Raw genomic sequence first — 21,273 nt, 5'->3', positions numbered from 1 at the left:
GTGGCTGCTGCTGATCCAACAGAGGCAGAAAGCCCGAATGCCCAGGAGAACGACCGAATTCGAAATCCGCCGGCATCCCAACGGACGCGGCGAGAACCGAACCGGAAGAACCGGGAGGAGCCGGAAGAGCAGACGCAACGGCATAGCTATGCCATGGCTGTGGAGTCTGCCAGCTACAACCCGGAAGCCCTAGGCCGGAACCGGAAGTGACAGAGGACTGTGCACGACCAGCTGGACCCACACTTCCCGCCCAGGCAGGAAGGGCAGCTGCCGGAAACGGCTGCTGAAACTGGGCAAAGCTCGAACCGGAAGGGACCATGGTCTGTCCGCATACCAGTGAACCAACACTTCCGGCCGGAACCGGAAGAGAAGCTGCCGTAAACGACTGCTTACGTAGTTCGTGGCTCGAACCGGATGGGACCATGGTCTGTCCGCTTTCCAGTGAACCACTACTTCCGGCCGGAGCCGGAAGGGAAGCTGCCGTGAACGACTGCTTACGTAATTCGTAGCTCAAACCGGCAGGGACCATGGTCTGTCCGCTGTCCAGTGAACCACTACTTCCAGGAACTGGAAGTGCAGCTGCCGCGGACGGCTGCTGCAAGCACATACCTTGCGACGACCGTGTCCCAAAAGGGACCTGCGCAGGTGCACTCCCGCAAGCGGAAGCCACCGAGCGCCGGCCGAGAAGAGAAACGCCTCCCTGCTCACGGCCTCCAGCACCAACGCCGCCGGAAACAGCAGGAACAAAGGAAGCCAACGACCGAGGGTCGCACACCCCCGGGAGGGAGGCAGAGCTGGAAACAGGGTCCGTCCGCGCCATCTCTGAACGCACGAGCGTCCGAATTTCTGGAAGCAAAGAGGACAAAATGCTAGCCACAAGAGTGCCAGCCTCCGGCACAGGTACCGGGGTCAAAACGGACGTGGTAGTAGAAACGCCCGCCGCCCGCGAGCCAGACGGAGTCTCCTCCGGCGCCGAAATGGGCACCGAAAAAACGAAGTTAGTCTTCGGGTCAGAAACGTGAACCGTGGGGTTCCTAGCCGAAGAAGTAGAAGCCGAGGACTTAGGTTTGCCAGGGCCTTTGCCCTTACTCTCGGCCTTAGCCGCTCTCTTTTTCTCACTATCCGACATGCTGTCGCGCAAGAAAAACAGACTACTGAAAATACACAAGTCCCTAGGACGCAAAATTTCAGCAGAATAAACTAGCACAAAGTACAAGTTACAAGGCGGTAATAGTGCTACTGGTCAACGCTAAAAGTCCGAGCACGGACCCAAACTAACCAGCGAAAAACACCACGTGTAAGCGAAAAATGGCGACCAAAATGGCGGCCACAGCAACAAACTACCGAGTAAAATTCACAAGTCCGCGGACGAGAAAATTCTCGGCAGAATGGCAATGCAAACAACAACAAAATGAAACGATCTCACCGCTAGAAACAGCAATGAGCAGACGGGGAGCCAAGGCCGGTGGGTGTCAAGCAGACAGCAAACAACAGCCTAGGAGCGAAATCAGCACGACCTGTCTCTCTGGCTGAAAGATGTCGAATGAGGGTGTCTCGTACTGGGTACGAGATCTGTGGCGTGACACGCTACGGGAGGCAACCCAGGGTAGCAAGCTTGCTACTTTTTTAGCTTGGGTTGCTTCCCTTAGACTATAGACGGGATAGCGTTTCAGTGTACCTAGCATCTCGACTGCGTCAATGCTAAATATGTGACTCGGAGTAAGAATATGTAATTTAATGTATATAATTGATGTTCTTAAAAAGACTACACACACACCTAAATATATAGGTGATCTTTGAAATGGGACATTTACATGCAAAATTCAGAATGCAAACAGAGCTTTGGCTTGCAAATTTAATAGTCATTAACCAGCACATAATATGAATAATTTTTGAAATTGTTGTGATACTGATTCAATTTTTCACATAAAATCAGAATTTCATTTAGTTTCCTGATACAAATGATTCGTCTAGCTTACCTTGAATAAACATACCAATTCGTCAAAAAGTAGGACATCTGAGCTCAAAGATTAATAGTTTGGTTTGAAAAATCTCTAAATACACATAATTACAAAAACAAAACAAAATTCCGTGATAGAACATGTACTGATCTTGCAACTAAAGTAAAAAGGGGACTCAGGTGTGCTGTTAAAATTGTTGGCACATTTTAGTATCTAAAACTCACCTTTGATTTGGTGTTTAACATTGTTTTCAACCACGAAGGTTATATCGCGACGGGGGGAGATGGGATAGAGCCACTTGTCACTTGTTTCTTGTTCACAAAAGCACTTAATCAAAAATTTGCTCCAGGGGCTTGCAACGTAGTACAATATATTACCTTACTGGAAGAATGCAAGTTTCCAGTACAAAGGACATATCATTTCTTACATACTGCTTGAGTAAAATCTTTACAAAAATTGACTATATTCTATACAAGAAACACTTAACAAGGGTAAAAGGAGAAACAGAATCAGTTAGTCGCCTCTTACGACATGCTGGGGAGCATCGGGTAAATTCTTCCCCCAAACCTGCGGGGGGTACCTATGCGACTCACCACAATGTTTACTTTCAGCAGAAGAATGATTAATATTCTAGCAACAAACATGCAATAAATTCATACATGATTATTGATGTTCAAAAAATGCTCTACACTACTTCACCAAACTAAATGGAGAACTGAAAATGTTTAAAACACTTTCTTTCTTTATTTGGTGTTTTCAACCACGAAGGTTATATCGCGACGTGGAAGGGGTGGGGGGGAGATGGGATAGAGCCACTTGTTAATTGTTTCTTGTTCACAAAAGCAGCCACTTGTTAATTGTTTCTTGTTCACAAAAGCACTAATCAAAAAATTGCTCCAGGGGAAAACACTAACCATAAACAATAAACACCACTATGAGGTTTGATAGGTAACTTAAAGTGACCTTGACCTTCAATGAACGTTGCAAATAGCTTATGTTCTGATGAATATGGGTGAATGAGGCACCATTGAATATAAAAAGAAAAATAACTGATTTGACTCTAGTTAAACTATGGCGCTCATGGCATCATACCAAAGTTTGAACGAGTATCCCTTTCACTGTTCTGTACAGCTGTGAAAACACAGTGAGACATAATAATAATGAACATAAATTAATCACCCCTTCTCGCCGGAGCTCACGGCAATACACAATAGCAAAACAAATCAGAGCATTCACACACAGACACACACAAAGTCGTTAAAGGTTTATTGGCTGCGGCAATAATAGCCGCAAGAATAATCCTTTAGTTCGTTCAAAGTACCCAAGCATGTCCTGTATACAAAAGTAAGGCGATTGAGATTTTATTTTGGTTTTTTTACACAAGCCAGAGAACACCAGTGCTTGTGAGAGCAAAACGTTTGCCCGTAGGGAAGTGAACCTTCCTTATCTTTCGCACCAGAGAGCTGTTCAAAAGGGGTATTGTGCAAGTTGGCTATTAAACCATTGTAATTCGGAAAATGTCTTTAACCTTCGCCGGCACTCGTGGGTCCGTGCGGACCCAGAAGGGTGTTTGATTGCAAATATCTTTTAAACGAGTTGGAATTTTTTAATGAGCTTTTAGAAATGCCTCAGACACCTAACAAGCTATCATCTCCTAAAAGCTCATTAAATTTCAGTGATAATTAATTAATTAATTAATGGTCAAATTTAGACTACACACGGAAGCATTCGTGGGGACGTGCGGACCCATACTTCTCAAAGAAGGAAAAGCGTGTATACCCTTCCGAGGCACTCGTGGGTCCGTGCGGACCCAGAAGGGTGTTTGATTGCAAATATCTCTTAAACGAGTTGGAATTTTTTAATGAGCTTTTAGAAATGCCTCAGACACCTACAAAGCTTTCATCTCCTAAAAGCTCATTAAATTTCAGTGATAATTAATTAATTAATTAATTAATTAATGGTCAAATTTAGACTACACACGGAAGCATTCATGAGGACGTGCGGACCCATACTTCTCAAAGAAGGAAAAGCGTGTATACCCTTCCGAGGCACTCGTGGGTCCATGCGGACCCATACTTCTCAAAGAAGGACAATTGTGCAAACCCTTCCGTGGCACTCGTGGGGCCATGCAGACCCATAATATTTTACCAAATACCGTGTGTAGTCTAAATTTGACCATTAATTAATTAATTAATTATCACTGAAATTTAATGAGCTTTTTAGGTGTCTGAGGCATTTCTAAAAGCTCAATAAAAAAATTCCAACTCGTTTAAGAGATATTTGCATCAAACACCCTTCTGTGTCCGCACGGACCCACGAGTGCCACGGAAGGATATGCATATTTTTCGTTCTTTGAGAAGCATGGGTCTGCACGGCCCCACGAGTGCCACGGAAGGATATGCACATTTTTCCTTCTTTGAGAAGCATGGGTCTGCTTGGCCCCACGAATGCGTTCGTGTGTAGTCGATAACGAGTGCCGGCGAAGGTTAATGGCTGAATAACAATGAGTTCCTTTATACGTTGGATTGGGCAAGCCATATATATATATATATATATATAAATATATCTAGCATCAATAAACCTAAAAATACACTAAGGTCTTTTTCAAAAACAATAGTCTGTTTTAAAAACTTTCAGCAATTTTCAACCTTATAAATCTATACTATAGATACATCAAAAGAAATTTGGTGCAATTAAACAGGTAACCTAATGGCAAATCATTGTGTAAAACTTTCTTTGCAACTTTCTTTCACAAAGTGTACGTATTTTTTTTTATTTTTTAGCAATATTGTTTTCGTGGTGCAGTACCTGTGTTTAAAAATAATAAAATACACAGCGGACATAATTTCGCTTTATTTGAATGACTTTGCACTTTACAAAGATTGGTTTAGAATTAGAGCGCAGATTTAAACCAATTTGAAAAAAACAGTTGCTTATACCTTCTACCATGCTTGGTACTTTGAACAAACTTTATGATTGTTTTTGAGGCTTTCATTGTTGCAGCCCAATGCTGCTCAGTGCAAATTAACTTTTTTGAAGGCGAAGTGTCTGCACCCAGACACATCCTTACTCTGAGGTCTCAAAGCAAACCCGCAAATTGAGGCACACCTCCCAACGCCATGCAAGATATTGCAGATTTATTGCACGATTACGTGGCTGGCGCGGATAGGGCAAGTAGCCTAATAAGTTTACAATTTAAAACGAATGCTTCTTTCATTGACAAAAGCAGTAATCATGTGTCAAAACACTGGATCGGCTTTGGAATGCGCTTCAGGGGTCGACACTAACTTATTTGGCCTGGGGCCACACTGGCCCCAGAGATGGAAATTGCTGGGGCGGAAAACAAAAATCTGGGGCCCACTCTCATTATTCACGTGCGGCAATGCATTGTTTGTTTTTCTTCATCGTACTGAAGCCAGGGTAATTCTTTCAACCATTTGACATTGAAATTACGACAGAGCTTCACGCTTTTGGCTGCATCGGTCTCCTTTTTTCGTTTCTCTCCACCCTGTTCTTCATCTTCATTTCCAGGTCTTTTTACACCAGGGATGTGTCGCCACATTTTGTGTTTGGCATTTGAAGGCGATACTTATCTCTCACGCTAAAGAGCGCAATTTGGGAGTTATTTCCCTTGCGGCATTGTCCTTCGACGATTTCAATGGGGTTTTTTTCTTCTTGACTGCGGCATTGATCGTAACGCAAATTTCAGTGACGACTATGACTGGCGATTTTTAGTGATTGGCTCTGGCATTAGAAATTTCGGTTTGTCATTGTTGGAATTTATCCTGGGGCGGAGTGGGCCCCAAGCTTCGGCAATAATTGGGGCGGAACACAAAACTCTGGGGCGTTCCGCCCCCCGCCCCCGCTAGTGTCGAACCCTGCGCTTGTAAATAAAAGTAGACAATGAATTTTTCTTGTGATTCCACTGACCAATCTGCTTGTAGTCTGGACAATCAAGCGTACAAAATATGGCAAAATCGTATGGGTTCACAGGTCTGCTATACACTTCAGGTTTGGGGTGTCCACAAGCTAACTTTTTTTTTACTCGAGCATGTTGGCAACGAACTGGAGAACAACATCTGACCATGTTGATCGGTGGGTGGCCCACTCCGAGGGTCAATGCGCTCCGTTAGTTGCACGAGCTGTTCCTCAGAGAGGGGGCAAGCCGTGGCAGGCACATCCTAACGACTGTCTGGCAAAGGATGGTCCTCGATTATCGATTGAAGGCTTCTCCCTTTCCAGAAGTCCTGTACTGCTGTGGATGTGCTGGCTCGTCTCTCCAGCATCCCCCTGAAGAAGAGCTGCAGGGGAGTTCTGTTGCGCTCTGTCCTCAGGGGTTGGTGGTTCTTCTGTTCCACAAACCACTGTAGGGACCGGTTCAGCCTGGGCAGAAAAACATAGTGGAGGGCCCACAAGTGAATGGGATTGTCCATGTTCAGTATCCCCAGACCACCTTCTGCCTGTGGTGTTCCCATAGCAGTAAACAGGTCATGGTAAGGGTTCACCACATCTTTCCAGACGTCGAGCCAGAGACGCTCGATCCTTTGGTTATGGTCACTGCGGCCTTGCATCGCACTGCCTCTCCCTTCTCCCCTGTGTTCGTTCATGAGGGCGACGACATCCAGATTCTCGCCACCATGGTCCATGCGGACTCTTGACGGGAGTCCAAAGCGTTGGGTTCCACCCAAAAACAGATCCCGAACGGTCTCTGACCTGTTGTTTCGGTGGCATGGAGGAAGGTAGTGGCCCGGCTATAGCCATCGATTGCCCCATGAATCACCATTTTCCACCTGCAATATAACAAACAGAGATCCGTTTCCATATGTGATTTCACCACACAAATTCTGATTAAAGAGTTATTGGGAAATAAGTACAGGTAACATGCTCAGTAAATATTAAAAAGTAATGGTCAAAGTGCTTTTTCATGACCGAGAATCAAGACCATTATTTTTAATATATATCATTGAGAAAAGGTGTGTAACCCATTTAATCCACCTTTCTTCAATTTTGCAAAGAAATAAATCAAGAAAAGCAATTGCTTTATATGACTTTTCTTCGTCATGTCCATAAGCCTTAAGGGTCTTGTAGGTCTTAAAAGGAGGATTCCACTAACTGCTGGGACTCTAAAATTTGATAAAAATAAGCAAAATTTTGGTAATGTCTGCTGGTTAATAACACATACAATTCAGTGAAATTTAATAAAAAATAACTGAGAAAACCGCAATGTAAAGCTTTTACAAACTTGACCCCACTGTGACCCCAAAATGTGACAGGGATCAACCAAACTAGGGTCACGTAGGTAGATTATCAAATCCTTCAAGTGTTCAAAGTTTCAAAGCTCAAGCTTCAAAAACACCTGAGATAACATCAATGTTAAGATATTTTGATTCGAACATGACCCCCTGTGACCCCAAAACTTGACGAAGGTCAATCTTCTTCTTCTTCAGCGTTCGACGATGGCTGTGTCTAGATTCTTTGGCCCGTGATGTTGACGAAGTGGGCTGTGACGAAGGTCAATCAACCTTATGTCTTCTTCTTCTTCTTATGCGTTCGTGGGCTGAAACTCCCACGTGCACTCGTGGTTTGCACGAGTGGAATTTTACGTGTATGACCATTTTTACCCCACCATTTAGGCAGCCATACGCCGCTTTCGGATGAAGCATGCTGGGTATTTTCTTGTTTCTATAACCCACCGAACTCTGACATGGATTACAGGATCTTTTTCGTGCGCACTTGGTCTTGTGCTTGTGTGTACACACGGGGGTGTTCGGACACCGAGGAGAGTCTGCACACAAAGTTGACTCCGAGAAATAAATCTCCCGCCGAACGTGGGGACGAACTCACGCTGACAGCAGGCAACTGGATACAAATCTAGCGCGCTACCGACTGAGCTACATCCCCGCCCACAATCTTATGTCAAGTTGGTAGATTATCAAAACCTAGAAGTGTGCGTACTATTAAAGCTCTAGCTAAAAACACATCTGAGATAACATCAACGTTAAGTTTTTATTAAACGAACATGACCCCGCTGTGACCCCAAAATTTGATGAGGGTCAACGAAACTGGGGTCACTTCGTGAAATCATCAAATAAAAGTGTGCAAAGTTTCAGAGGTCTAGCTGTATAAACTTCTGAGATAACAGCTCAACGTTACATTTTTATATTTAGTCAAGTTTTGACTAAATATTTTAACATCGAGGGGGAATCGAAACGAGGGTCGTGGTGTATGTGCGTGTGTCTGTGTGTCTGTGTGTGTGTGTGTAGAGCGATTCGGACTAAACTACTGGACCGATCTTTATGAAATTTGACATGAGAGTTCCTGGGTATGAAATCCCCGAACGTTTTTTTCATTTTTTTGATAAATGTCTTTGATGACGTCATATCCGGCTTTTCGTGAAAGTTGAGGCGGCACTGTCACGCCCTCATTTTTCAACCAAATTGGTTGAAATTTTGGTCAAGTAATCTTCGACGAAGCCCGGACTTCGGTATTGCATTTCAGCTTGGTGGCTTAAAAATTAATTAATGACTTTGGTCATTAAAAATCTGAAAATTGTAAAAAAAAATAAAAATTTATAAAACGATCCAAATTTACGTTTATCTTATTCTCCATCATTTGCTGATTCCAAAAACATATAAATATGTTATATTCGGATTAAAAACAAGCTCTGAAAATTAAATATATAAAAATTATTATCAAATTTTTTTTTCAAAATCAATTTAAAAACACTTTCATCTTATTCCTTGTCGGTTCCTGATTCCAAAAATATATCGATATGATATGTTTGGATTAAAAACACGCTCAGAAAGTTAAAACGAAGAGAGGTACAGAAAAGCGTGCTACCCTTCTCAGCGCAACGAATACCCCGCTCTTCTTGTCAATTCCACGGGCACTGCCTTTGCCACGGGCGGTGGAGTGACGATGCTACGAGTATACGGTCTTGCTGCGTTGCGTTGCGTTCAGTTTCATTCTGTGAGTTCGACAGCTACTTGACTAAATATTGTATTTTCGCCTTACGCGACTTGTTTGTCCTTGGACAGACAGACAGCCTGCCCACAGCACACATAATTATTTTGATCAAGTATTATTCACTCAGCCAGTCTACCTGCACAAGCATGTGATTAATCCATGGTTGAAGAGTTCTGTGAAAATTGCGCAATTCTGCAAACTCTTTATAGCAGTTAATTTAATTTCGAATAAAATAAAGTACATAGTTGTTCTGCTAAGACGATAAGGCAAATATTTTTGCGTTCTTTTCATGTTTAAGTATCTCGGGGAAAAAAAGTTCTATTTATGAAGTGAAATATAATTGACCTACAGATTACTGTCTTTTTATTTGTACAAATGCAAAATGGGAACAACTCTATTTTCTACACAAAATATGAGAGTTACTTGCCTTGAGACCTTGTGTCTGGTACAACGTAGATTTTGATTTAGAAAACAACCAAACTTATGGATCTTATATTGGATTCTGTGTGTTGAAACCTGAAATGAATAGTGTAAATGCAGTATGTATGAGCTCTTTCCTCTTTCGAATATTTGAGCATTCAGAACTTTTCAGTCACCAAGCAGTGACCACACAGTGTGGTTTCTCAACCTATGAGCTATCGAGGATTCAGACTGGTTGCTGGGTGGTTATTTGTTAGGACTAGGTAGCTTGGTATTCACCGAAAAGTATTCCCCCCTCTGCTTATTTCTCTGTTAACTTGAAGGGGTGTTTATTGTTAAAATTTAAATAACCACCCAGTAGAAATGGTAAGGTATAACCAGAATATGTTTTGTATTCCGTGGGGAAATCATCAATGGACCAGTCTTTCATTACATATCCAGAAAATGACAAAATAAAAAGAAAAGAAAAGCAAATACTTGCACACGACTCACCTTCGTTACCCACCTACCCCTTAGAAGACGCCCTTCCTTTTACGATCCCAAACAAGACATTTTCAAGACCCTGTTTCATAGCTGCCAACCCCTGTGAAGCCCAAAGAGTAGCATTTTGGAACTTTCACCCAATGTCAGAGTTGCAATTGGTGTTTATAAGCGTAGCACTAGCATAATCTTAAATTTGAATCGCAAGCCCGCATTTAAAATGCCATCAAAAACGTTTGTAAGATTCTGAGAGCTCTACGACATTACAACCGTCTAAACATAGTTCAATGTCACACGCTTTCCTTCTTTGCCACTACTAACGCAAACGTATGCAAGATTGTATGTTACACGCTTTAGGAGCATGGCAAGAACGGATTCAAACTCAAAATCGTCACTCCAAAAAAACATAAAATGCACACACGACTTTTATTTCTCCTGCTGTTATCGTTTCTTCTCTTTACAAATTCTTCAACGCTCAGAATACTGAAAACGGCACCCCAGACGACAGTACTGTTTCCATACGCGAATTTAACTTCCCTTGCAAAGTGGTTCGCTCAGGAGGCCTGTTTGTCTGACACTATAAGGACAGAGTTCTGAACATAGATGACAAAGATTCCGGAATGAACAAACATTTTGCGGATGCAGACACAGAAAGACGTCATGAAGAATGCGATGCTTCAAAAGATACAGACTGTGACGATGACTGTGACGTCATTCCCATATACCGAGACGTCATTCACAGTTGTTCGGTCACTTCCGTCAAAAAGTAGATTTAGACAATCAACGTAATCTCGTGTGGAAGAAAACGTCTGTCACACAACCAAGTCGGAATAGCAGGTATTATTACCTATGCACGCAAAGTCTGTCGAATTCTTCGGCAAAAATCGTTGAAAATGATTTGCCCGCATCGGCGTGGAACTTGCACCATAATCTTCACCACCCTTACGTTTCCCCGTTTTTATCCTGTCTCCCTCCAGTTTCCACTTCTAACACCGTCACTGTGCACAGCTTACAACTTAACAAGTGCATTGCATATTCTAATCAAATTCACAATTGGCGCATAGAGTCACCGGAAATGCGAATGCTTGCAATAAAATTCACGATTTGCTAAGCAAGTCACGTGGACAATATCGAGTCATAACGGAGTGGTTCCCAGCCATCGGTACTCGACTAGTTATGCAATGTTCATTGTTGATTGTCAAGCAATAAGTGAACATTTTGCACGCTTGTCATTTTTTTTTTTTTTAGCGTAGCGGCTCAGGGCTTAGAGTAGCAGCGTAGCAATTCCTGCAAAATCGGAGCATGCTGCGCCAAAATCGTAGCAATTGGCAGGTATGCTGTTCTCTAAGATATTCTGCTCATAACCTCTGTAAGTTTACCCCCATTATAAGACCTTATTATCTCAGGGTTATGTAGGTCTTAAAAGAAAGATTCCAGCGTCATAAAATAATGTTTAAGAGAATTCCTTATGCCACCTGTATCAATCCACTCAAATTCCATGTTCAAACTGGCACAACCCCCAACATCCTCCCCACCACCGGACACACTCAACATTCACCAAATTTTGAAAAAGGATTTTTTTTGTGCCCAGTGTATGTATTTGTAGCTGTACTCACGATATCAACTTGTGGTATCCGTCTAGATGCCAGAGAGCGTTTGGTCCTGATACTTGGTACAGACGACGTCTCGTGGGCCTCAACGCCAAAGCTCTGACAGCTACTCCACCAGGATCAACCCGCTGGATGGCTCCCCGTACTCTGTGCCTTTGTGGAGCGTGTAAGAATACAACTTATTACACTAACGTGACATACCACTCATGTCATAACAATACCATTCACTCTACATTGCATGTGTAAAGAGGTCTTGTCTGACAAGGACCTGATTTTTCACTGCCTCCAATACCGAAACAAGCGTCCTTCTTTGAACACTCTGAAGAATTTTAAGAACGTAAACACCACACCAGTGACATTTCCTTGCTTTGACATAAAAGATTACACGAGGCATTCGGAGAGATCCAGGTTCAATTTTTAAGCTTCTTCAATCTGGGCGCTTCGACAAAGGGACATTTACAGCAATGAACATGCAACAGTATGTACAGGGTCCCCACTGGTTTTTAGAAACAAAATTCCATGACTTTTCCATGAGCCTCAATAACATTTTCCATGACTAGATCCACAGGTCGCCATTTCCGAACACGCAAACTTTTTACGTCTTGTCACTGCCAGTTTTGACACTGGCTTGCTTTGCACTGAATTTGAGTCAGTTTCTACGCAGTGTCTCTTTGACAAGCAAGTCAAGCATTTGCTACGCAGTCAGATTATCGGTAATGTTTGCTGGTCCTGTCATTTCACTAAACTGGACCAGCCACTGTTTGTATCCATCTGCACTTTCGTAAATTCCGCTTCATAACCGTCACTAACACTGTGACTTGACGAACTGTCATTTTTTTCACCGCGATACACAGTTCATTGCGAAGATCTTCCTTGGTAAGGCCAAAAAAAAAAAATGCTTTGGTTACGGTTTCCCGACCGACCCTAACTTTTTGGGCCGACCCTAAACTTTTTTTTTTGGTCCTAAAGCTAAAAATAAAATGAACCAAACACATACGATACATACACACACAAAAAAAAAAACACACACACAAAAACCCACCGAAAACGACAACACCACGGCACAGAGAAAACATCGATCGCCGGCGAGCAGACAACAACAAGACCGACAAGGGACACCACTCCGCTTTTTACAACTCCCATATCCAAGGGAAGTCAGTCTCGTGCGTTCGTTCGTTGCGCGAACGTAAAAAGATGTCGTCTGCATTTGCAATCGTATTCGGAAAGTGCGTTCATATCGAACAAACACGACTGATAAGTCGGTACTCGAAGAGTGCAACTTTTTGATGGAAAGACTTCTGTTTAAGAAAACTTGTATAAAGTGAAAGGAATCATCAGCTACTGTATTTTGACTATTTTTCAATTTGTGACAATCAGTCCAGACTGCGTTCAAGACTGTGTTCACTAGTGGCACTATACAGTTTAAGGGGTATGTCCAGTTTTCTTTTCTTAACATGAAAAAGTAATTAATATCTGTGGTTCCAAATACACCAATATGAAAATACCTCGAATATCCTGCATACACAAATATTTTTATCATTTCAAGAGGGACCAACCAACAAAAACAAAAACAAAAAAAAAACAAAAGTTTAATCGACCTACCTACCCTATTAATTTTGGCCATAAAACCGTAACCAAAGCATTTTTTTGTGTGGCCTAATTCGTTCCAATTCCGCATACTTTTTGTTGTCAAGAAACAACTCGAAAGAAAGCTGGCGTGCTAAAGGTTTTTTTTTTTTTTTCTTATTTATATTAAATTCCATGACTTGAATTGAAATTCCATGACTTGAATTGAAATTCCATGACTTTCCAGGCCTGCAAAATTAACAAGAGGCGAAGCCATCAAGGCTCACGTAAGAAATCGACAAACAGTAACACAAACTCAATCACTCCGTCACACACACACACACACACACACACAGAAAGAGCATAGGTGAAACTGTGCAAGAAAGCGAGACACTAGATCTAGATCTGTCTGTCTGCATGTAGCCTACTTACAAGGACACGACTGCCAACTAGTCTCGGCGCGCTCAAAATAATAATGACCGAGTCAGTACTTCCTTCGCGTGACGTCTAACTCTCTTACGTCATAATGTGACGTCAATGTAATGTGACGTCTTCAAATGTTAGAGTTTCTACCACAGACATACACACGCACAGACGCACGCACGCACGCACGCACAGACAGACAAAGTTACGATCGCATAGGCTACACTTACGTGAGCCAAAAATCAAATTCCATGACTTTCCAGGTTTTCCATGACCTGTACGAACCCTGTATGTAGGATAAACAGAATACTACATGGCTTCCTGTTTGATACCAGTTTTACACTAGTGTTTTGAAATATTGTTCGCAGTTTAATATTTAAAAGCACAACTTGTGTAAAACTGGTATTTCATAGGAAACCATATAGTATTCTCTATGTGGACAACAATGTCACAGGCTTACCCACTAAAGTTCTTTAGGAGCTTCTGACATATTTGCCTTAAAAACAACATGCAAAATAACTTGTGGAATCCAAAAGCACCATGCCGCATTAGTGGCCCAATTAGAGCTGCAGACTATTACGCTTTCGATGTAGCATGCTACTTGTAAAACAGAAAATGCTACTTCGTTATACAGACACCCTACAATGTTCATTTGTTCCTGCTGCTGTTTTCTTGTCTGAACACAGTTATTGCAACATTTGTGTCTTGACATATTTATAAACATGTAGGTGCAGTGGATTATAAGATGATGCAATACTTAAAGATAAACACCATTTGCTACTCTATAAATTCAAGATTGCTACACATGAAGCTTCATAGGGGCTGACAGCTCTGCATCATACACCTGCACATAAATCTTACTGACTGAGTTGATGTGTATTTACACATTGCACACCTCCCACATTGAAGTAAACAATTGAATATCTTCAGTTAATCGAAGTACACTTAAAGATGAAGTTCTCTCCATAGGAATACTGTGCATCACCCTTGCATGTAAGTGAACTCAAAGTACTATGTGAACAGAACAGAACCAATTCTGGTCTGTTTGCAACCGCATGAACGCGGGAAAGAGATCATTGTCAGATTGAATTACAATTAACATTGACACGCTTCCATTTGAAACTTTTCAGTTGTCATTGTGGATTGACGCCCCGGGCCCCAGATCCTGCGTTTAACTTTATCCTCGACGAACAAAATTGGGCGGCCGCCTCACCTGTGATTGTGTTGACCAGGTTGGCAACCGAGCCAGACAGGGTAGAATTGCTGGTACCGGTTGTCATCGATCCCGATGTTGAGGCGATGGCCTCACGATCACCCGAAACAGCTTCTTGCAGACGTTGGTTGTCTTTCTGGAGCGAGACAATGGCCACTTGGCAGGTCTCTTGCTGCTCCCCCAGCCTGCATAGCTCAGCCAATACCGCGGCCAAAGCAGTGGCGCTTTCTTCCCCTCCTGCTGTGGCTGACTCAAACCCACCGGGTTGTCGCTGCGAGGCTGTCTGGTTGCTGGCCCTCGGCCGACCTGCAGCGGCTCGGGTCACTTCGGCTACCCGCCTTGACGCTGCCCTCCTGGGAGGCATATTCCTGTGCATAAAAAACAGGATATATATGTGAACACAGCCTTATTTGTCAGATTACTGAGAATTACACATAAGCCTTGAACTCGTCTGCTGCTCCTTGCAGGAGTTGACAACGCCTTCACTGTTCAGCCTGTAAAAGGTGTTTAATATCCCATACTTCTGAAGTTGTCACCAGATTTTGGGAGACTGAAATACAAACCAAAGAAATTGATTAAAATCTGGCCCAAAGTACTTCAAACCAATTGTGTTTTCTGTGTCAAACTCAAATCCTGGCACCCAGTACCCCCACCAAACGAGTTTGGAATCTCTGAGGCTCAATACATTTATGACAAACAGAACACCAACAGGAAATTACATCATGGTTCTCTGAACTGTCACACACTAACATAATACCTGGCTAACAAATCCACATACTAACTAATGTTGGAATCTCTGAGGCCCTATAGCTTAATTTGACAAAAAGAACAACAGCGAACCATGTTTTCTGATTCTCTGAAAAATCAGCCCCACCATGAAATATTACCTAGCCCACGGTACATGTACTTTAACCAAAATAGTGTTTGTAACCTGTGAGGCACCAGCCAACACAAGTGACAACAGTACCTCCACAGGAAAAACGTTTCCCGATTCTCTGCAAAGTCAAACACATGAAATATTACCTAGCCCACAGTACCACAACCAAAATAAATTTGGAATCTCCTAGGCAAAATAACAGGTGATCGACAAAACAGTACCTCCACAGGAACCAATATTTACTGATTCATTGAAATGACAAACACCCACCTAACAGGTAATTGACATACAGTACCTCCACAGGAACAAATATTCTGATTCTCTGAATTGACAAACGCTCACATGAAAAGGCATCGTAACACCAACATGTTCATCAGAATCTCACCTGAAAATTATTTCCAAGTACTCTGGAAAAACACTGATCCATACTATCCACCAACACAGAAACATACTGTTGAAACATGTCACGATATCTTGATTTGACAGAACACTCAACAATCGTGTTGATCGAAGAACCATTCCACCTTGAACTGGTTTTTAGACAAGGGACATCATCCACAACGAGCCTGTCATAAACTCGAGTTACTTCCCATCTACCGATCTGGTTGACCCCATTTAGAGCCTTCGATTTATAATGCCACCCACCCGCATCAAACAAGAAAGAAAATGTAAACAATTTGAAGATTCCCTGTTCCTATACCCGTGCTTTGTAAGCTGATCAGTCAAAACGCACAATGCAACCTGACCCGGCTACAACATTATTTAATCACACAAAAACCGACTGTGTTTATCGCCTGACGAAGGGACTTGTACAACCTGGCCTGTCCTGACGTTGCTTGATCTTCTTGATCTTGATATGTTACGCCAACAGGTCCCAAGCTTGGGAATATACGTTTGCTAGATGCACACCATCACCCAGGAAATGACGCTGCAAATTCAGGTAACGTAAACTGTTTTCCAGCGGAAAACATAAAATCATGGTCCCAAAATACAACTCTAGGGGAGTCCACAGTGCCCTGCCGAAGCAACGCATTGACCTCCATAGCTGCGGCGTTGTATGATGGATCGAAACACACACACAGACAGACAGACAGACAGACACACACACATACACCACGACCCTCGTCTCGATTCCCCCCTCTACGTTAAAATATTTAGTCAAAACTTGACTAAATATAACAAGAGGCGAAGCCTTCAAGGCTCACGTAAGAAATCGACAAACAGTAACACAAACTCAATCACTCCGTCACACATACACACACACACACACACACACACACACACACACACACACACACACACACACACACACACACACACACACACACACACACAGTAAGCATAGGTGAAACTATGCAAGAAAGCGAGACCCTGGATCTGCCAAGAAGTCTCGGCCCGCTCACAATAACAATGACCGAGACTTTCAGTAATTCCTTTGCGTGACGTCTAACCCTCTTACGTCATAATGTGACGTCTTCAAATAGTTTCTATCACACACGTCGAACACTTTTGACCGAGACTGACGTAATCCATAGACTCGGAAATGTTAAAGTTTCTACCACAGACATACACACATACATACATACGCACGCACGCACGCACGCACGCACGCACAGACAGACAAAGTTTATCATCGCATAGGCTACACTTACGTGAGCCAAAAACGGTATTACTTAACTTTAAAATCAGAATCTGTGACTGTGAAACATTGGTCCATTTCTCAGTTGTTTTTCAACAGTTTAAAATTCCTTTTTGAAGCTTTACTATTCTAATATTCAGCACAGAAGAGTTACCTGAAGTACTGTCCCCTGTCCTTTCAGACGAGCTTGTATCATTAAGGACCCAGTAAGCTTGTTGGAAGCAGTAATTGGTTCCACCAACGCATCCAACTCTTGATCAGATATCCTGGAATACACCATGCGTTGTACTTGTAGCATTCCATTTTCCCTGAAAATTGCCAAACACTTTTATTACTTGCGTTGTATCGATAAACGAAGCACAAGTAAGAAACAATAATAAAAGCAAAGAAAATAGCAACACGATATGCAAACATCTAACAAAGCCGAGCAAGCAGAATGACAGGTCTAATGAAAAACAAAGAGGTACCGATTCGGAAACAAGATCGCGATTCTTTCCTTCGCTGCACGACGCAAATCTTCTGTGACCTTTGACCAAACGTAGCTTCCACATTCGATCACCGTGCTCAGCTTAATATTTACAACAGAAAGCCGAGGGGGTGGAATACCGAGATGAACCTACAGAAATGTGCATCCTCAAACCTGACATATTCATCCCAACATTTAATGAACTCCAAAACACAGAAAGTTGCTTTCTCACACGCCATCTTTGATTGCCACTGCCAGCGGTCTGACTAATTACTACGCGACCACACGCGACCTTGCACTACCTTGCGCGACCTCAAACTAAAGCAGGTGCATGTAATATTTTTATATATATAGTATCTTCACAACATTATCTGACTTTATACCAAGTTTTAAGTCAAAGAAATTAAAAATAACGGAGCTATAATGTATTTTGCGACGTGCTATCGAGCTAAAGTGAAATCATCCGATGTTTGCACTTTTGCTCGCTAGGCTTTGAAAATGCATCAGAATTAACTTTGTTTTTACTTCTCTGACTTAAAACTCGGTTCAAAGTATGATCATGTTGTGAAGATACTAGATATATAAAATGTTACATGAATATTATTTAGTTTGAGGTTGAGCCTGCGTTCTTAAACGAATGCGAACATGGTCGGACGCTGAATCACAATGATTTCACTTTAGCTCGATAGTTCGTCGCAAAATACATTATAACTCCGTTATTTTTAATTTCTTTGACTTAAAAATTGGTATAAAGTCAGACATTGTTGTGAAATACTATATATATAAAAAATATTACGTGAACATGCTTTAGTTTGAGGTCGCGCAAGGTAGTGCAAGGTCGCGTGTGGTCGCGTGCGGTCGCGTAGTAATTAGTCAGACCCACTGCCAGTGGTTATCAAACAAACCGGGACCCGGTACCCGTGTTTCAAAGATCACGCATTGTTTCTTCCATTAAGTCACAAATGAACAAGCAAACAAAACGTTGCTTACCTTCTTAAAACTTCTTCTGGCTCATTACCAGACTGCAACAAATTGACGCAATGGCGGGTCTGATCCAGTGGCGTCGCTATTTTGGAAGATGGCGCAAACCGGAAGTAGTATCTCCACGAGATTGTCGCTTTGCATGTCGTACATTTTCCGATTCAAGTTCGAATTTGTTTCAGCTGCATTTATTAAATGCAGCTGCATTTAAAAATAAATACAGCTGTATTTAAAAATAATTACACCTGTATCTAAAAATAATTACAGGTGTATTTATTTTTAAATACAGCTGTATTTACTATTAAATACAGGTGTAATTATTTTTAAATACACCTGTATTTCTTTTTAAATGCAGCTGTATTTAAAAATAATTACACCTGTATTTAATAATAAATACAGCTGTATATATTTTTAAATACAGGTGTAATTATTTTTAAATACAGCTGTATTTATGATTAAATACAGCTGTATTTATCATTAAATACAGCTGTATTTATTTTAAATTACAGCTGTAATAGTTATGAGCCAAACGGCTTTCCATACGAATCAAGATGCACTCACCTGTAGTACTCTGGGACTATGCAGACATCGACTGTGAGCTAAACTCTGTTTGTACAACGCTAATTAAATAGCGTGCAAGCTGTGTGACTTTTATAAGGATAAAAACCAATTTTAAGTCTTATATGTGTGTGTGTGTGTGTGTGTGTGTGTGTGTGTGTGTGTGTGTGTGTGTGTGTGTGTGTGTGTTTGTATGTTTGTGTGTTTGTGTGTGTGTGTGTGTGTTTGTGTGTGTGTGTGTGTGTGGCACCTCATAACTCTAAGCACCTTGGTAATAATGAATTCGCTTGCCTACTCAATCATCATTTACGATTTTAAGCGGTATTGAATGTGCTTTTTACATTGTCAAGTAATGACTGAATGTTTTAACGAGATCGGGACACCGGCACGGTTGGCCTAGTGGTAAGGCGTCCGCCCCGTGATCGGGAGGTCGTGGGTTCGAACCCCGGCCGGGTCATACCTAAGACTTTAAAATTGGCAATCTAGTGGCTGCTCCGCCAGGCGTCTGGCATTATGGGGTTAGTGCTAGGACTGGTTGGTCCGGTGTCAGAATAATGTGACTGGGTGAGACATGAAGCCTGTGCTGCGACTTCTGTCTTGTGTGTGGCGCACGTTATATGTCAAAGCAGCACCGCCCTGATATGGCCCTTCGTGGTCGGCTGGGCGTTAAGCAAACAAACAAACAAAACGAGATCGGGGAGCGAGGTTTTTCTCCCGATGTATGTGTCTGTATGCATGTATGTATGTATGCATGCTTGTGACAAGCATTTCTGAGAAATTACCCGACGGATTTTCATGACAATTGATGCATACATTTTCCAAGGCATTTTGCAAGTGCTTTTTCTCCGATTTATTTTAGACTATTTGATGACGTCATATTTGCCCGTTTGCAAAAGTTGAGGCGGCACTTTCACGGCTACAGTTTTTCATCCATTTCTTGACATTTTCGTAAGATGATATTTGACTTAGTGCGGACTATGGGATTGCATTCCATCATGGTACCTTCAAAATTCGTTTTTGAAATTGTCACTCAAAATTAGCCGATTTTGTTGATTTCATCAAAATCGATCTTTGAATCACAAAGGTGACATCATTGTATTCTGTGTTTCCTCCTGTATGAGAAAATATATAATTGTGTGGTGTTTGATGAAAATTGGCTTAAAATGGAGAAAAGCATGCATACATACATACATGCATACAGACACATACATCGGGAGAAAAACCTCGCTCCCCGATCTCGTTTTGTTTGTTTGTTTGCTTAACGCCCACCCCATCCCGCCCCACCTCACCCCCTACCTAGCGCCTAAAATAATGTATATATATATTTTCTGCGCTTTGTGTCAGCACTGTTTGTGTGTGTGTAAATAGTACCGTTGACACGTTTTTATATAGAAGCCTACTGTGGTTCTTGTGCTTAGGCTGTGTATTGGACTGTCATTGTATGCCTGCATTATTAGTTGTCAGTAATTATTACATGTGCTGATTGTTCTCTTTGCCTGCGCGCGTATAGTATGTTGGTTATGTTTGGTCATAGTATGTTTGTTTATGTTTGGTCGTTATCTTGCCTGTGCGTGTATTCTATGTTTGGTCGCTTTCTTTGCCTGTGCATGTATAGTTTGTTGGTTATGTTTGGTCGGTTTCTTTGCCTGTGCGTGTATAGTATGCTTGGTCGATGTATGTATTGTAAAGCGCTAAGAGTAGACATTTTTCTAGAATAGCGCTATAAAAGTTTGCATTATTATTATTATTATTAAAACCTTTAAATGGCGACTTTCTTTATTGTTTGAAGAAGACACATACTATTATCATTATCTGTTCCGTATCAGTTGCTGATTCCAAAAAAATATATTGTTTAAGGTGCTTGTCGTTGAAAAGTTGCTTTTGCAAGCGAATGCGGGCCGCTAAATTTTGAACAAGAAAGTCAGCGCTTTTAGTCTCGGTCGTGGATGATCTAATTTTTCCATGCAAAGCAGTGCGTTTAGTATCATTCTGTGAGTTTGACAGCTTGACTAAATGTATCAATTATGCTTTACGCGACTTGTTTAAATGTCATACACAGAACAGATTGTCTGCATTACTGCTGCTTATATCGATCAAAGCAACGGTGTCGTTA

At 41.9% G+C, this 21,273-nt stretch overlaps 3 long non-coding RNA genes across 5 annotated transcripts in view; all 3 read right to left on the bottom strand.

The window, feature by feature from the left end:
* LOC138962918 (uncharacterized) overlaps window positions 1–21,273 on the bottom strand; it is a 204,326-nt gene that overhangs the window by 92,153 nt on the left and 90,900 nt on the right. The window lies entirely within an intron of this gene.
* The window catches only part of LOC138962907 (uncharacterized), a 75,158-nt gene that overhangs the window by 40,135 nt on the left and 13,750 nt on the right, over window positions 1–21,273 (bottom strand). The window contains exon 1 of one of the 3 annotated variants that reach the window (XR_011454641.1): window positions 19,164–19,188. The exons of 1 other annotated variant lie outside the window; for it this stretch is intronic. This is a non-coding gene — a long non-coding RNA (uncharacterized lncRNA). Of the gene's footprint in view, window positions 1–19,163; window positions 19,189–21,273 lie in introns of those variants that run through there. One more of the 3 variants, XR_011454640.1, reaches the window with a different exon arrangement.
* LOC138962905 (uncharacterized) lies at window positions 1,741–15,571 on the bottom strand. The gene is made up of 3 exons (XR_011454636.1): window positions 14,640–15,571; window positions 11,444–11,590; window positions 1,741–6,751 (listed from the first exon to the last, which is right to left on the bottom strand). It is a non-coding gene; the product is annotated as an uncharacterized lncRNA (long non-coding RNA).

Source organism: Littorina saxatilis, linkage group LG3 (assembly GCF_037325665.1).
Source record: "Littorina saxatilis isolate snail1 linkage group LG3, US_GU_Lsax_2.0, whole genome shotgun sequence".
NCBI lineage: Eukaryota > Metazoa > Mollusca > Gastropoda > Littorinimorpha > Littorinidae > Littorina > Littorina saxatilis.
The sequence above is the reverse complement of the archived record's forward strand: the minus strand, read 5'-3'. Positions and strand labels throughout refer to the sequence as shown.